This window comes from Vulpes lagopus, chromosome 1 (assembly GCF_018345385.1).
Source record: "Vulpes lagopus strain Blue_001 chromosome 1, ASM1834538v1, whole genome shotgun sequence".
Taxonomy (NCBI): domain Eukaryota; kingdom Metazoa; phylum Chordata; class Mammalia; order Carnivora; family Canidae; genus Vulpes; species Vulpes lagopus.
In genome coordinates this window covers 156,762,445-156,779,672 of record NC_054824.1, presented here as the reverse complement: position 1 = coordinate 156,779,672, position 17,228 = coordinate 156,762,445, and the positions used below count along the sequence as shown (strand labels likewise).

At 40.5% G+C, this 17,228-nt stretch overlaps 1 protein-coding gene across 4 annotated transcripts in view; it reads left to right on the top strand.

Moving 5' to 3' along the window:
* NME7 (NME/NM23 family member 7) overlaps positions 1-17,228 on the top strand; it is a 259,381-nt gene that overhangs the window by 241,232 nt on the left and 921 nt on the right. The gene's annotated exons all lie outside the window — the stretch shown is intronic.

Genomic DNA, 17,228 nt, shown 5'->3' with positions numbered 1-17,228 from the left:
AACTGGGTTGTTATCATTGAGTTTTAGAAGTTCTTTGTATATTTTGGATAGCAGTACTTTGTCATGTATCTTTCACAAATATTTTCTCCCAGCCTGTGCCCTGTTTTCTCATTCTTTCGGCAATGTCATCACAGAGCAAAAGAAGTCCATCTTAACAATTATTTCTTTCATGGATTGTGCCTTTGGTGGTATATATAAAAAGTCATCACCACACCCAAGGTCATGTAGGTTTTCTCCTATATTATCTTCTAGGATTTTTAAGTTATGTGTTTTTGCGTTTAGGTCTGCACTCCATTTTGAGGTAATTTTTGTGAAGGATGTAAGATTCTTTTTTTTTTTTTTTTTTTGCATTTGGATGTCCAGTTCCAGCATCATTTATTGAAAAGACTGTCTTTGCTCCATTGTATTGCGTCTGCTTCCTTGTCAAAGAACAGTTGGCTGTATTTATGTAGGCCTGTGTCTGGGCTCATGTTTTGTTCCATTTATCTGTTTGTCTATTCTTTTTCATCGATGCACACTGTCTTGGTTACGGTAGCTTCATAGTAGACCTTGAAGTCAGATACTGTCAGTTCTCCAACTTTGTTCTTCTCTTTCAATGTCATGTTGGCTATTATGGGTCTTTTGCCTCTCAGTATAAACTTTAGAATCAGTTTTGAGATTGTTGATATCCACAAAAATATGATGTGGTGCACCTCTTCACATGCTTAGATGCCTTCTCTAACATACCTTCTTTGATGATATACACCACCAGTTAAAAAGACTAACTGCTTCATTGTGTTTCCTTTGCTCCTTTGTCAAAGATCAGTGGACTATATTTATGTGTGTCTGTTTCTGGGCTCTGCTGTGTTCCATTGATCTATTTCTTTATTAATCTCACACTGTCTTGGTTACTGTAGCTTTATAGTTGGTGTATATATAGCTTCTGTATATCCTTCTTTCAAGGAATTAGTTCCCCTTTGATTTCTTTTGTCAGAATTTTATAGATGCCCTCAAATAGATGTTTAACATATTTTGTTAGATTTATACCTATTTCTAGGTATAGTATACTTGTACTGTGTTTTTAATTTCAAATTCAACTTATTTATTGCTGGTATGTGAAGATGGGTAGTGACTTTTGTAGCTTAACTATAACCTGCAACCTTGCTGTAATCTCTTACTAGCTCCAGAAGTTTTTCGGTCCAATTCTTTCAGGTTTTCTACATAGAGGATTATGTCACTTGCAAACAAAGCCATTTTTATTTTTCCTTCCTAATCCATATATCTTTTATTTCGTTTTCTTGTCTGTTGCATTAGCTGGGAATTCCAGTATGATGTTGCAAAACAGTAGTGAGAGAAGATATTCTTGCCTTTTTCCTGATCTTAGTGGAAATGCTTTGAGTTTGTCACCATTAACTATGATGTTAATTTACTGTAGAGTTTTTTGGTGGATATGCTTTTTTTTTTTTTTTTTAAGTAAACCCTACACCCAGTGTGGAGCTTAAACTCATGACCCCTGAGATCAAGAGCTGCATGCTCTACTGACTGAACCATCAAGGTGTCCCTAAATATTCTTTACTAAGTTGAAGAAGTTCTCCTCTAGTTCCTAGTTTGCTGAGAGTTTTTTTTTTTTATCGTGAATGTGTGTGGGATTTTATTAAATGATTTTTTTGTATCTATTGATATAAACATGATATTTTTTTAGCCTTTTGATGTAATAGATTTCATTAAATAATTTGCAGATGTTGAACCAGCTTTACATACCTGAAATAAATCCCACCTATTTGTTCTTTATCAATCTTTTTATTTATTGTTGGATTTCTTTGTTCATATGTTGAGGATGTTTGCATCTATGGTCACGAGAGATATTACTATGTAGGCTTCTTGTCATTCTCTCTGGTCTTGGTATAAGAGTAATGTGGCTTGATAGAATGATGAATTGAGAAGTACTTCCTCTGTTTTTATCATCTGAAAAAGACTACAAAAATTTGGTATAATTTCTCAAATATTTGGTAAAATTCATCAGTGTTTAGTAGAATTCTCAGATCTGAGCCTAATGCTTTCTGTTTTAGGTTATTCATTATTGATTCAAAATTGTTAATATAGGCCTATTTAGATCACCTATTTTTTCTTATGTGAGTCTTGGAAGATTGTCTTTTAAGGAATTGGTCCATGCCCTCTAGGTTGTCATATCTGTGGGCATAGAGTTTTTCATGATATTTCTCTTATGCTTTTAATTTACATGGGATCTCCAGTGATGTTCCCTCTGTCATTCCTGATATTAGTAATTTTTGTTCTCTTTTTCTTACCTTGCCTGGCTAGAGGCTTACTGATTTTACTGATCTTTTCAAAGAAGAACCAGCTTCTGGGTTTGCTTATTTTTTTCTATTGATTTCTTGTTTTAAATTAATTTCTGCTCTAATTTTTATTATTTTTCTTCCATTTAGTTAGGATTTAATTTGCTCTTCTTTTTCTGGTTTCCTAAGGTAGAAGTTTAGATTAACATGTTCAGTTTAAGCCTCCTTGACAAATGTAGGCCTGAATATTCACATCCTGAAATTCTTTCTGTTGTTATTATAACCCACAAATACACAATTGAGCTAGGGGTCCCAACAATATAAGAGACACACACATATACATGAAACAGTATTTTATAATACTAGTTATATCATGTTCTCAATTTAAAAATATATTTCCCATATATTTCTGTATAAATATAAAAGGAGATCAGGATAGAAAAGGAGTTGAGAGACTACAACATTTAGGACAAGTCTTATATGGAGGTGAATCTTGGCTAGACATTAAAGAAATTAAGAAAAAGTGAGCATTCTACAAAGGAGGAGTATTTTTTTTTTTAAGATTTTGTCTATTTATTCCTGAGAGACAGAGAGAGAGGCAGAGACACAGGCAGAGAGAGAAGCAGGCTCCATGCAGGAAGCCCAACATAGGGCTCGATCCTGGGTCTCCAGGACCACGCCCTGGGCCAAAGGTGGCACTAAACCGCTGAACCACCCAGGCTGCCCAGGAGGAGTATTGTGAATAAAAACACAGAAAAAGAAATGTACATATTGAAAGAAACATGGATACCCTTTGGACTGGAGTGAAAGGGCTCATGTAATAGGGAACAGGTGTGGTGAGTTTAAGTAAGAAAGCACTAGAAGAGAGAGAACCTTTAGTTTGGGGCTTAGGGTTTGGGATTTCATAAAGATAATGTTTGTTTCATATAGCATACCTCAATGCAGGTTTATATAATCTGCTCCAAAGTCTTTTAAGGCAGATAGTTTTCTCTGTTCAGTGGCATGGGAAGTACAAAACTGGCCTCTCTAAATGGCAGAAGATTATGAGAAATTTGGAACCTTTGTGGAAGGAAAATTCCTCAACCAGTATCTCATTCATCAAAAGAAAAGCACCGTCTGGTTGCTGACAACTATGGGAAACACAGTAGAAATTACGAATATACTTTTAACAAGAAAAGTGAAAGTTTTCACAGACTGGATTTGTTTAGCATTTTCCTGATAGTAAGTCAAACCCTCTATAACCTGGCCACTTTCAGCAGAACTGCCTTTATTCCGCTAGTAATTCTGTCTGTTGTGATTGAATCTTAGAAGCACCACCAAGAATTCTGTGAGCCAATTGCTGGACTAATGAAGCATATCTACTGATTGGGAATTAAATGAAAACAAAGATTTTCTTTATAAGCCAAACTTCTCTACATACCACATCCAAATAAGTTCCTGGAATGTGTCAGTACTAAAACCTTAGAGGTATTTAATGGCATAATAATGAGAACCGGGTAATAGATTATCGAAATTAGCTTCATTACTTAATGGCTATACCACAAAATGTCACTGGGTGTCAATACCAACATTATAATTCCAGGTCAATATTTAAAATGAAACCTTAGGTTAAGAAATTTTCATTTTTAGCCCACACCTTTCCACTGTCAGTCAAACAAGGATACAATTTTTATTTTTTAAACCTTCTTTATGGATGCAATTTTTAAAAGACAGATATAGGTAATAGATTTACAAGTCAAAAAGAAATAAAGCAAAGATTTTTTTTTCATTTCAAAGTAACATATAGGGATTTTCACTAGTCCTTTGGGAATGATAGCATATCAAATGATAAGCATTTTATAGCTAGAGATTTTATGATTTTTTTGTACATCGCACTGAGGTGATATTAGTTTTCCTCATTCAAGTAGAAGACATGTTAGCCATGCAGGAACTGTCATGCTGGCCTCTGAGGCATTTCCCCCCTAACATATTCAAAGAATAGATTCACATTGCCCCAACTTAAAAACATCGCTTCACATTGAAATCAATAAATCTAAGCAAAAATAATAGGGAGTAACTGCACAAATAGAGATCAGTATGTTTTATCTATTGAGTATTAATTTCCAAAGTAGAAGCATGGTAGAGTCCTACTGTGTCCACTGAAAGCCTGAGTAGATTCCCTCCGCTGCTCACTATAAACCCACAAATAAGAGAAACACCAGTTGAGTCAAAAGTATAAGATGACATGGATCACTAGCTCCTCTTCCAATATTTTATGAATGGAAGAGCCATCAAGGCTAATTTGGAAAAGTGCATATTTTAAAAAGTATGTATTTAATCTTAGCTTCAGAGTCCTTAATCCTTTGGCTCATATCTAGCACTAAATTTTAAACCAGAGATTACATTTCTATATGACCTGAAGGACTTGCATTTTAAAAGGAAGTAAAAGAGGTTACATTAAAGCCTGAGATTTTATGGCTTGGTTTTGTTAATTAAAAAGCTTCATTTTCATAATCTCCCGTAATTTCAGATTTCAATATAATGTCCCCTTTCACTGCAAGAGAATATGTTAGAATTCCCAGGGTCAAAGATTCAGTAAGATCTTGCCTTAGTGCAGAGACCATTTGTTCAAGAGAAAAACTCTGTTTTTAATATAATCACTGTGGCTGCCTATTTTATTAAGCTTCCTTAGTAGGTTTTAAGGACTTGAGCTCCCCATTCAGTACCCTCCATAAACCCTGTCTATATAGTCTGTTGTGTGTGTCAACAACATAGGGACATCCTGAAAGGGTGCAAAGCAGTAAATGTAACTCTTTCAAAAATGTCACCAACACAGATAATTAAATAAACTGGAGTTTTGACCCAACAATATAAATAAGTGAAACATTTATCTAGAGTATTTTAGTCACTCTGACTCATTGTGGAATCAGGCCATTTATGAATTACTGTTCCCAAGATCTGACACTCTTGTTGGAGAAGGCTGAAAAATTTTCCATGATGCCAAGGCAAGTGATTCAAGAAGGTGGTATTTAATTTTTACATATAATTGACATTTTTATCCTGAACCCACTCCAATGCAATATTTGCATTTTATGTTAAATATAACTCTAATATCTCCTTTACTCAGCGGAATTGGCATTCTCACATGAATTAAAAACACCAAATCCTGGATGGCTATCATTGAATGTTGACATCACAGATGTCATTTATAAGAGTGAAAGAAGAAGCTCGAAATAGCGAAGCATTTTCCCTTTCATGCTATAAGATGTTTTAAAACTTTTCAAAAGAAAGAGAGTCCCAAGTGACAGGACTTTATCTTTCTGCCTTGGGTGTAGAAGTGATCTTTCCTTTTTGATGATATATGTCCTTAGGTAAATCTTTTGTCTACTAAGTTCAGATCCCTGACTTAGATGATTAGTGTGACTACCTACCAGCTTTTTAAGTTCCACAAGAGTTCTTCTGTTGTTTGGTTGATGTTCTAAAGTAGAGATTCTAAGGTCACAGAGTACAAACATGGGGACAGGAGGAAGAGGGCCCAGGAAGAACATTGTGGGCAGAAGGAATTGAATGTCTAAAGACCCAGAAACAGTTAATGACTTGAAATTTGAATCGCTAGAGTTTTCAATCTGGAGGGACTGAGGGGTTATGCTAGAACTTGCAATAGTTGATTGGGCTCAGGTTGTGAAGGCTTATGTGTTTTTTTCTGAGTCTGGAGCAATGTAAGAAAATGCCAGTAGCCGGCTAGAGAGTAGGTCAGAGGAGAATGGAGAGTAGACTCAGTAGATAACCGGCGTTGCCTGCTTCTGGCTGGATTTGTCATATGCATGTCTGATTTCTCAGGTCTAAACTGGAGCTCTGTGCCACAAGTGTTAACATTAGTGTTTTCTGCTGTCGTTCCAAACAGCAAGTAATAAGGAGGAAGTGATATCAATGAGGGGATTGCACAGAATTTTCTCAGTCTTTTTTAAGTTCTTAATTATTGTGATTCTGATTTTCCAAACTATTCCAATTATTTTTCAGTTGACCTAACTATAAAGCCAGCATTTTGAAATCTCCCTCAAATTTAGTGTTATATTATGTATGATGGATTTAAAAGGCAGCTTTGATCAGAAAGGTCATTCCATGCTTGGAAAGGGCTTCCAAAAAATCACAGGCAGCTTCAGAGTAATTTGTTTTGTTTTTTCAAAATCAACCCAAGTGTCTCCTGGTGAAGGTAGATCATTTCCACCCATGTTAGGGGAGTCAGAGGTCCCAGGCGGTGAGGAGGCAGGGAGTGCCTGCACTGAGAAAACACTAAGGAGGCCACCACTAATTGGCTCCCTAGGCAGTGATTCCATCTAAAATGGTAAGGACTGAGTAAATCAGTGAAGATGAGTCTTCCCTGCTGATGCTTTGGCTGAAGAAGTGTAAGGCGTGTGATGGGAATAGGACAGGTGGCTCTGAATCCTCACAGAGGGAAGATTTTCTTTGTGCCATTACTGGATCAGACTTCTCTCTTTTTAAATATTAGGTTTGTATGTTTTAGGAATTCTTCTTGGAGATGTCTACACTGGAAGTGTGTGTTTAGCATAAAGGAGAACAGCACTCATGACCCCAGAACCTCAGCTGAGTGCCTTGCTGACTTCCATCACTTAGCAGGGCGGGAGAAGGCACGACACATGTGATTCTGCTTCCTGGCTAGCTGTGGGGCCTACACTTCAGTGTCCTGACTGTCCTGTGCAGATAACAACCACAGCTCAGTGAGAATCATGAGTATGAAATGTGATGATGTATGCAAAGCATTTAGAACAGTGCTGCTGTTGTGGCCATTACCGTCATGGTTACTAGTGTTGTTTATACCTGTTAAGAATTTGGCTGCCAGGAACAGAAATGTCAAATAATAGCACAAATTTAAAGTTTTCTTATGGAGAAACAGGAAGTGAGGAGGTGGGTTATGACTGGCTTTGGTTTAGCAGCTCAAGAACTCAGGCCTGAGATCCCTGCAGTACTCTTGGCCCTTCCCTGTGATTGCTTCCTAGGTCCATGGTAGCTACTTTGCTGTAGTATCTGGGGCTCATTCTGGGAAGAAAGAACTAAAGGGCAAAGGACAAAAAGACATTCAGGCTGAGTGTGCTTGCTCTAGTGAGCTTTCCAGGAAGCCCTACCCAACAACTTTGCTTACATACGTTGGTCTGAACTTAGTCACAGACCTCCCCTCCACCCATGTATAATGAAGGCTATGCACTTTGCTTCCCCAGTGAAATTAAAATTGTCTTTATGAAGGGGAAGGAAAGAATGAGCATCAATCTCTATCACAGTACTTTCAGTGTTGTCATGTCTGTTATCATGGTTATTACCTTGAAACAATGCCATCCTTCTCTCCTGTGAAGTTGCCAAAGACAGAATCCACACTTCTGGAATATGTCTGCATGAATCTTGAGAATACCACCATACCAGTTGAGTATGCCAATTAGTAGAAGCACCGATATTTTAATCGACTGAGCTCTGGTTTAGCCTTTGATATTACTCTTCTGTTCTGAGTAGTTTAAGAGAATATGAAATGTGAATTAAATGATCTTGAGTTTTGATGGAGCCACGGCAGAGTTACACCACTCAAAATAAGGCTAGAAACTAAAAGCCAAACTATTTTAAAGGAAATCTTTAAACTGATAAGGCTTTAGGTAACTCATTGTTTTATGTTATTCCAAAAATTCAAAAAACTTTTGTAGTATTTATGGGCCAGTGGTACTCTTATTTGAAAATAGGTGAAGATTAAGTTTTGATAGAAAAAGCATTTGTCCAAACCATGTCTCTGTCATATTTGCCTCTTTCTGGAAGCCCTGTTCACTTTCCCTTGTTAATAGGAATGCAGCCATTCACTTTTTACCTCCTGAAATCTCCAGGTCTTTACTGCCCTAGATTGTCCCCTGCAAATCAGCCATGGTCTTGGCTAGCCAAGGAGCAGAGGAGCCAAGGAGCCCTTTCCATTCTGTTCCTGAATGTCAGCATTTGTAATTGTTACATCAGCACGATTGGCAAAGGACAATGATGGAGATTATGTGAGAAGCCTCTTGGTATTCTATGACCAACGTGATAAAGAGTGGGTGAGAAGATTGTGAAAAAGAAGAGAAACAAATCACATGATGTTGGCACTTAGTGAGTTTTTATGGCCTGCTGTATGTGAACAACTTGGGGGTGTAGGAAGAAGTAAGAGGGATATCCCTTGCCCTGTAGGGGTTATGGGTATCAAAGAAAGGCTATTTCAAGTGGTCAAGTCCCTTCTCTGCTTTTGAGTGGTAGGAAAGGAAGAGTGACTGCAGCCAGAAACTTGTTTTTAGTGAATGTATTCTTGGGCTTTATGAAAGCCAAGCCAGTACTAGATGTCATACTATGGGAAATAGGGAGCCTACCAAGATTATGATGGGAGAACAGTCAGTACTCAGGAAAGCCACGTGACAGTGGTGGTGGATGGAGCCCAGGACAACCTGAGAGCCTCCCTGTCTTCCTAGAGTTTGCTGGTGACTCCTCTCTTCCTCCTTCTGCTCCATGTCTCCCCACTAGGAGCACTAGCTGCCTACACTCAGGGCCGCTGTCCCAACTCACTTTCCCTGGGGACTATGCAACAGACTCTTTACATAATAAGAAGCTTAAAATTTTGTGCAAATGTATTTAGCCCGATACTTTTTTGCTAGTAACAGTCAAGAATGTTTATAGAAAAATATGGTAGTTACCTTTTATTATTTTTTTTAATTTTTATTTATTTATTAATGAGAGACCCAGAGAGAGAGGCAGAGACACAGGCAGAGGGAGAAGCAGGCTCCACACAGGGAGCCTGATGTGGGACTCGATCCCGGATCCCGGGATCATGCCCTGAGCCAAAGGCAGACGCTCAACCACTGAGCCACCCAGGCGTCCCGCAGTTACCTTTTATAACATTGCTATCAAAGTTTAAAAATACTTCTTCAATATCTCCAGCATGCCCTTCCAAGAGATTATCAAAATATGATTCTAAATGTTTTGAACCTTCAAATCTTTGGGTATAAGGAAATCATTTTTTCCTTAAACCTTAAATTACCTCCACATTTGCTCTCTCAACTTCTTTCTAGGTTTAAGTGAAAAAGTCCATTCCTACTATTCCCCTCATTATCTAATGAATTCCCATTATACATTCTGTCAGCTTTTATAGGATCTGAGAGCCGTTTTTACTTTTCTTATATGTCTTTATACAAGCAATATCCTATCTTCTAAATAATTTTAGTCACTAGTTTCTAATTCTGTTATTTTCATCTTGGAGTTTTTCTGACAGAAATATGTGTGAAGTATAGCAACAAGAACTTTCCAAGAAACAAATGCCCTGTGGGGTTTTTTAAAAGGATACCATGATTCCTTGGGTTTCGTTTCCAGGATCTTTTATGAGGTCAGTCAGCCGTGATGACATCCCAGGCAGCAATTGCCCCATAGACCAAAGTCCTTAGGGAACCCACAGAACACACTTGACAGTCCCTTTCCTAAGTCACCGTGTATTTTCTGTAGAACTCATTCCATGAGCCAAGCCTAATTTCTTTCCTGTGAACACCCAACACTGCCTCCATTTTACACACATTCTTCATTTCATTGTGGGAGGTCAGTTATCCATCTCCATGGCACACCATTCATGTCAAGGGCCTCCAGGGACTGCAAATACCAGCAAAAGCCAAGGTAACTGGGAGGTTTCATTCTTTCTTTCAGATCACTTAGATAACATCAGATGAGTTTGGTTCCAGCCCTGATTTCTAGGGCACTGGTTTTCACTAACTCTGTCGAGGGCAGTGGTTTACAACCCTACTGAACATCAGAAGTGTTTCTTCAGAAGTGGAGTGATTTGAAGATGTGAATGTTCAGGATCTTCCCAAGACCAAATGAATCAGATTCTTATAAGATAGGGTCTAAGCACATATTTATTTTTAAAGCTCCAAAGGGTGATTCTGATGTACAGGCAGATTGAAAGTCACTGATCTCAAGAATGCATCATCATATTTACATTTCTTATTTGAAGGCTTTTTTAAAAAAAATTAAGAATAGGGTATGTTCTCTGTCAAAAACCTCCTTGCTTCCGTGGGGAATTGGCAAAAATGAATGTCTACCGTGAAGGGTCAAGTTCATCTGAGTGTTCAGTCCTGCTTGCCTGATATTCCAGCTGAGATGGCCCACCTTTTAGCTTCACCCTGACATCCAGAAGAACCCAGCCTGAGATTCTTCATGAAAATTTATGATTTGTACAATGTGCTGCAATTTTATTAATCCACCCATAAACATACATACACATTTGTCCCAGTGGTGTAGGTTTTGTTATCCCCAATTTTTAGATTAAGAAACCAGCTTGGAGAGTTTAACATACTTGCCACCAGGACATGGTGACTAGAATCAAACTCGGTTCTTTCACTGAGTCCAGATTCAGCACTCTCAGCATTTCCCCCACATTCCCCAAGTGTTAGTGTTTTTCTATGTCACAATGTACCAATCATTCCCTTTTCTCTCTCTCACCTTGTGCACATGTGAGCCTACTAATATCATTCTATATATGTTTGATGGAGACAGACATAATTCCCTTTTACTCCTCAGTCCTTCAGTGTCTATCTCCTACAGATAAAGAATAGTGATCTAGATTCCATCACCACAGAACAATGATTAGAAACCAGGAAATTAAGACAGCACTACTATCTATGTACAGACATTAAAATATCACCAGTTCTACCCATAAATGTCTTAGGCAGCAAAGGAAAAAAATGTTTCTGGTCTGGATCCAATTAAGGACTACATGTTACATTTGGTCCTCATGCATCTTTACTGTTTTTTTGCAAATGCCTTTGTTATTCATGACCTGATTAATTATGTCAGCTCTCCTCCAGTAGGGATGTGTGGCCTGAGGAGTTCTGGCTCTCACAGTATGGTGAAGTTGCTCAGAAACCCAAGGTTACATCGACATACAGCAGGATGGACCACAGCATTGTGGGCATATTGGAGAGACAGTAATAATGGTACTTGTTATGGAGTATTTACTACATGGTAGCACTGTAATGCTTTCCTTACTTTAATTTGCAAAACAACCCCATGTAACAAGTATCATTATATGATAGATCTGGAATCTGAGGAGCAGAGAAGTGATGTGGCTTCCTCAAGGTCATCCAGCCAGGAACCGGCAAGGTCAGCAGTCTGATCCACAGGCTCCACAACCAGCCTAGGCAGAGCCGGAGGCACCAGACAGTCATGTGCCCTCAGGCAAAGAGTTAGCTCTAAATGCTGACACTCCAGCTTATCAACTGGAAAAGGGGACTAGTAACCTCTACTTTGTGAAGTTAGTTGTAAGGAGTACATGTGTTAATCCATCAAAGCACAGGTCACAAGGACTCCATTTTTAAAGAAAAAGTGCAACTTACAATGTAAATATTGAACAGCTATCCATAGCTCACACTGACTTATGGTAGCTCTCAGAAGTGTCCTTTTTTTAACTCTTGGCAGTAGGGAGGAAATGGGGACAGGAGGGACAAACATCTACTCCTATTTTTAGACTTTTTGAGGGGCTGGGGAGGAACCAGCCACAACCAAAACTACCTTCAAGGCAGAAGAGGCCAGATAATGAGCCATGAAACCCAATATTAGAACGAACTTCTAGAAAAGGCTCTTGCATCTTTAGTTATATTAGGAAAAAAGATATATATTTCCAGGAAAGGGAAAGGTCAGTGCCACTCTATTCTGGGTTGAGGAAGAATTACCTTTCATCTTTAAAAAGAGCATTGTTCTCATTACTGGATGGCAGGCAGTATAAAAATCAAGAGGGCTTTATTATTTTTTTTAAAGATTTTATTTATTCATGAGAGACACACAGAGAGAGAGACAGGCAGAAGGAGAAGCAGGCTCTATGCAGGGAGCCTGACACAGGACTCGATCCCGGGTCTCCAGGATCACGCCCTGGGCTGAAGGCAGCGCTAAACCGCTGAGCCACCCAGGCTGCCTTCAAGAGGGCTTTAAAAGAGAACTCTGAGCACACTGAGTTTACAAAATTCCTGAAATATGTGGTCATTTTAATGTGAAAATTTCATTTTGTCTTCACATATTTCAAATATGGCCTCTGAACCATTGGAGAAGGTAAAGATACAAGGAAGGAGAGACCCTTATGGATAAGTTAGTTCTGTGTTATTTTTCGTAGCCTAGAAATCGAGTTGAATGGTCCATCTGAGCCCAAAGATTTCCTGGGCTCTGTGGCTGCCATAGGAGGCAAAGGTAGACAGCTTGTCTCCTTTCTGTAGAGGCTGGATCTTTTCTCTGAGCTCTTCCTTTAGCTACCACCTCTGTCCTCACAATGGCCCACTTCCCTGGGCTCTATTTGGGGAGCAGAAAACAGGGGTGATTTGAAGGGAAAGACAGAGAGGAAGCCCAGCCCAGGTTCAGTGAGTGTAGCTTCTCCATTGCCTATTCCTCTTCACCCTTGCCCCAACACTTCAGCCTGCAGTCCTGGCCTCTCTTCCTGTCCAGGCGAGCCTTCCAGCTCTCATCTTCCATGGCCTGCCTCCCCTGCACCTTCCGCTACCCACCAGCTCTGACCAGAGATCTGTTGATTGTTGGTTTTAAAAAGCAGCCCTTTCTAACACAGTCTCACCCAGCCAATAGGAAAACCATAGTTTATAGCCCATGGCTATAAACAGAACTGGTTCAGAATGGAGTGGCCCCTTGCTCAAAAACTATTAAGAATCTCAAGAGGGAGGCAGTGGAAAGAACAAGAAACCAGGCAGGGCCCTTCCAGCATGTGGCCCAGCAAGAAGGGGCCCAAATGAGTTGAGAGTTGCTTTTCTACCAAATTGGCTGGAATATTGAAAAATCAATATCATACTATTGGAGCACTAACGAACTTGTACATTGGTCAGATTCAGATTGACTAGATTTTGTCTGAAAACCTATCTAGTATGGTGGCCTAGGTGCAAGTGTTCTGTTTTGGTGCCTAAACTCCATGACAGTGGGAGAGATGAATTCTGTAAATGTTCAAACACATCTATACTCGTACTTAAAAAAAATAAATAAATAAAAACTTCACAGGTATTTTTGATGCCCAGCCAACCTTAAGAACCATTGGAAAATAGGTGGCTGCACTCTGCCTCCAAAGTGCCTGACTCAGTTGTCTGTGGAAGGGCCTAAGCAGCTGTAACAGGGAGCTCCTCTAGGGACCCTGATACAACGCCAGAGGTAATAAGTGTGCAAAGAGGTTTCACGCTAGCTCCATGTTCTAGAAGTTCCATGGCGGGGCGGGGGTGGGGGATAGTCTAGTGCTGGGCGAGACTAGAATCACTAGCCTTGAGACCTGCTTTTGCTACACACTATACTCAGAGCAAAAATGAGAGGTTCCCTGGAAGCTTTTGCTGAGTCTACGCTTGAAGCCATGATAGAAAATTTACATTTATTTGCATTTCATTGTCGATAATGTAGAGACAGTTCTGGGCAAATGCAGAATGCGCTCCATAGGAGATTAAGAGCAAGAGTTGCAGCTACAGGTTCAAATTTCCAGTCCTGCTGACTTAGCAAGAGCCCTGACTTATTGCCCCGGGGGAAGTCGTGGAGCGTGGGCGTCAGGGTCCTGCTCTGCAAGCAGGTGAGGGGAATGACTTCACAGAGCTGTTTAAGAGGTTATATAGACTGTACATTGTGAAGGAATAGATGAGCGTGAGCTGTTGTCCTTACTTAAATCTAACGGGAGAGATAAAGAGCCAACCTTCAGGTTAGGGAAGCAGCCTGACCCATTGGCACAGCAGTCCTATATTCAGCCAGAGTTCGGTGTTCATCTACGTCAGATGCAGCTCATCCTCAAAACTCAAGTTGAATGTGAATCCCTGCAGGAAATATTCTGTGTCCCACTGGCAGCTTATTATTTCCACTTGCACCTTAGCCCATGATAGCGATTTGATCTGAGTGCGTGGGTTTTCCTCTTCCCAGGATATGAGATTTCTGAGGACCAGGGCTCACGCATTCCTGGAATATCCTAGATGGATAGTGACAGGGATGATTGGCAGAAGGAGGGAAAGGAAATCATGTACAGATAAAGAGAATAGGGGAGACCTTTTAAAATATTTGGAAAGGTAAAGACCAAAATTACCGGACAGGGACCTTGTCTTTGTGGATGCCCCCTACTCGAACCCCCCTCCCCCGAGGTCCCGGTCAGTGCCACAGTCAGTGCTGGGCACGGGGGGGTGGGGGGGTGGGGGGGGTGGGGGGGGTGGGGGGGGTGATGTGGCTCTGGGGAAATTTGTGAATGAAAGAAGAGGCTAGCTCTAGGCAAAGGTTTTGTAGGTATGGACTTCTGAGGTCATGTTCCCTTTTCTTCGGTAGAACCCGGACGTGCCTGTTAGCCTTAAATCAATTCCCTTGCTGCCCAGAGGCGCCAGTGAAACATCACCAGAACCTGCCCCAAGGCCTGATCATTTTAGGACCCTTGCTCCCTATCAAAGGAGTGGCTCCTCTTCCCATTCCTGCAGGACTGCTCCATGTGTCTCCATTACTTCCTAATTTATTAACCACAAATCCCTGTGAGAAGTTATGGGCACTAAAGGACAACCCTTCACAGGAATGAAATCTTAGATTCCAAAGCACTTAAACCAAAGGACCGACCCAGTGACACTGTCAGGCACTGTGGCCAGCTACATAGATGGGTTTCCAGTCACCCTGAGCCAACTCCTTCCTGGTCTAGAAAGGGCTAACACTAGAGGAAGGTATGCATTTCCTTGGAAAAGGCAGCCCTTTACAGACTGCTTAGTGGAGTCCTGATTTTATGAAAATCCAGTATCTTAAAGGCTTTGTGGTGAAGTCAGCTGGAGATACTATGTCGCAGTTTTATTACAATATGCGCCTTTTCTTAAGGTGTGGAATTCATTTGTGGCTAAATCAAATAGCTGGATGCTGTAGTCAGTAAGAGTCAGTACCTTTTAATGAAATACTTAATTTCTCAGAACGGAATGATGCTGACAGTCTCTGAGAGAAAAATACAAAATGCAGAGTGGCTCATGAGCCAAGGTTTCTGCCTTGGTCTAACCCCCTTCATTTTACATTGGGTGGGAGGGTAGGAGGGCTAATTGCCGTCAGCAGCTGGAAGAGTAAGACTCTTTCCTAATGGCTTCCCCAGCGCAGAGTCCAGGGGATGGGCGATAACATGCCAGGTTAATGCTGCCTCCCTCTTAAGGAAGAAAAGGGAGAGGTGTATTTTCCCCGTTGAATCTGAAACCCAGATCACTTTACTCACTCCATTAAAACTACTCTCAAATGCTCCTTGGATAGTTTCCCTCCGTATTCATAAGGTCCCGAAGTTTCACAGTAACCTCACTCAGTTCTTCATGGGCCAGACATACACTGATATACAAGTGGCACTGATCCTTTAAGAAGCCAGGAGTTGGAGCAATCGTTGGCCTTTGAAAGATTCTGAGGACTAGGTTTTCGTCTCTGATTACTGATAATGCTTTTAATTTGGAGTTGGAGCTGTTCCCTCTGGTAATAAGTGAAGTTTGAGCAGGCAGGGCATGCTATTGTTCTAAAATAGAGTTCAGATTAGATTTTTGCCCAAAGAGGTGCAGAACTGGGAAAACTTGGCCTCTGTTAATGCTGTACTTTTGGCCAAATGTCCCTAAATTCTTGTTGGCTCTTTTTCACTTTCTCGAGTTTTACCATATCTGAGTACCACCTGAAAGTTTACTATTTTGCTTGAAATCCATTCACTGTTATACTTGAACAAGTGAAAGGCAGATTAACCTGGGCTGAAGGCATGCTAGCACCACACCAAAATTTGCCTTCAGGGACTTTGATGGATTGGGGGGGAAAATCAACATTTGGAGAATCCTTTTTCCTCTGTTCAGTGATTGTTCTAATGCTTTTGATTCCAAGTGGTACTCAGCCTGCCTTTGAAAAACTCATTCTTTTGTATTTAGTGTGAGGAATTAAGTCTTTGGACTCTTGGGAAAACCTCTCTGTAGGATGTGTTGAGAACATCACAGAGGCAGTGGATGGCACCATCCCTACACCCAAAACTGTGTCATCTAAGAAGAAATGGAATAAACTGTAACACAGGGAGAGACAGAACTGACACACGTGTAGAAGCAAGAGTTCCAAACACATGCAGTATTTAATACTAGAAGGCAGCTCCGGAGGAGAAAAGACAGGTCTGTGTGTTATGTTCGCTCATGGATCTCTCTCCAGCTGTTAGAAGAGTGCTTGGCACCGATGAGGCAGTCAACAAACATCTACTGAGTCAAAGAGCACAAACTCCATTCCAGTCTCCCAGTGGTGGCATAACTGTACAGCTCAGGGGTGGGGACTGGACTGGTGTAGCGTGGAAAGGTTACTGGGATGCAAGATTGGGAGGGAACCTTGACATGATAGGCAGGGAGCATGCGTGCGCGTGCACACACACACACACACACACACAGTAGCTCAGAATATTACCTAGGAGAGCAGTGGATTAAGGTTGAATAAGGTTGTGACCTTAGAACAGCCTCAAAAGTGCAAACTACCTTCCAATCCCTATTTGTGTACTCCTTTCCCCAGCCCTAAGCCATCCCCCTGCTTCTCTATAAACATCACCTTTCATACTGATAACACATCTTGGAAAATGAGTTGTTTCAACAAGACAAACCATCTTCCATTGTAGGAACAACTTCTATTTCTAGACATTCTAGAGAAACCCAGCATTCTTTAGGTATGTTACTGGTTCAATAGGCGTTGCTATATTTCCTCACATGTTAATGAGGGCACCTGAAACCTTTGCAGCTAAGCTGTAGTACCACTTTCCACAGTTCCCTTTGCGGTTTTGTTAAATGTAATCGTTGCTCCACTGGTATTCATTTGCTGTCACACAATTTACTGGTCTAGAAATAGCAAAGTCTGTGGTCATATTTTTCAAGAATGAACAAGACAAGCAGATCTGCAGGATTATAAATGTGAGGCAGTAAGGTGGGATATAAACTGCTACTGCTCTGTCTGAACTAG